This window comes from Pterocles gutturalis, unplaced genomic scaffold (assembly GCF_000699245.1).
Source record: "Pterocles gutturalis isolate BGI_N339 unplaced genomic scaffold, ASM69924v1 scaffold7055, whole genome shotgun sequence".
NCBI lineage: Eukaryota > Metazoa > Chordata > Aves > Pterocliformes > Pteroclidae > Pterocles > Pterocles gutturalis.
The window spans coordinates 10,002-10,671 of NW_010143297.1; positions in this window are offsets into that span (position 1 = coordinate 10,002).

The following is a 670-nucleotide window of genomic DNA, read 5'->3' on the forward strand; positions in this document are numbered from 1 at the left end:
TACATAAATCTGGATCAGTCCTATTTCAGTGTATGGGTATTTCATTTTGCTCTCTGAAACTAGTCCAAGACTGCTGCTGACAAGGTATCTCAAATAGTTCAGGGGGCTTGGTACGTCCCAAGTGTTGGGTTTCTTTTTCTTTTTTCCTCTTAAACATTTTTGTAAAGTTAAAATTTATCTGTATTTTGTTCAGTTTGTCTGCGTATTATCCAGTATATATTAGAGGAGGGGCTTTTATATAATATAAAATGTTCACATACTATAGTAGTAACTAAAGTAAATTAATAAAGCTTCCTTTTCGTATGAAAGAGGTAAAGTAAAGTACCTGGCCAATACAGTACCATTAATCTATTCTCTTTTCTTCTTTCTCTCTTTACCTCTCTCTCTACAATAGAAGTGGAACAAAAAGGTAATTAAATACCTTTCAAATTATATATATATATTACTTATGTATAGGCTAAGTTATTTAACAGTTTAACGTTTTAGTTGAAATACTTTGTCATTAATTCTCACTACTTTTTTGTTAAAGTTTATTTAGTATCTCTGCTGCTCAACTTCATCAGATAACTCATTTTTGCTGAAAAGCTTTTACCAACACCACTCTTTTTCATTAAATTTCTGTTCAAAGGTTTAGATAACTTACTCTTCTCCTGCCCCAAAGAATTTGGAA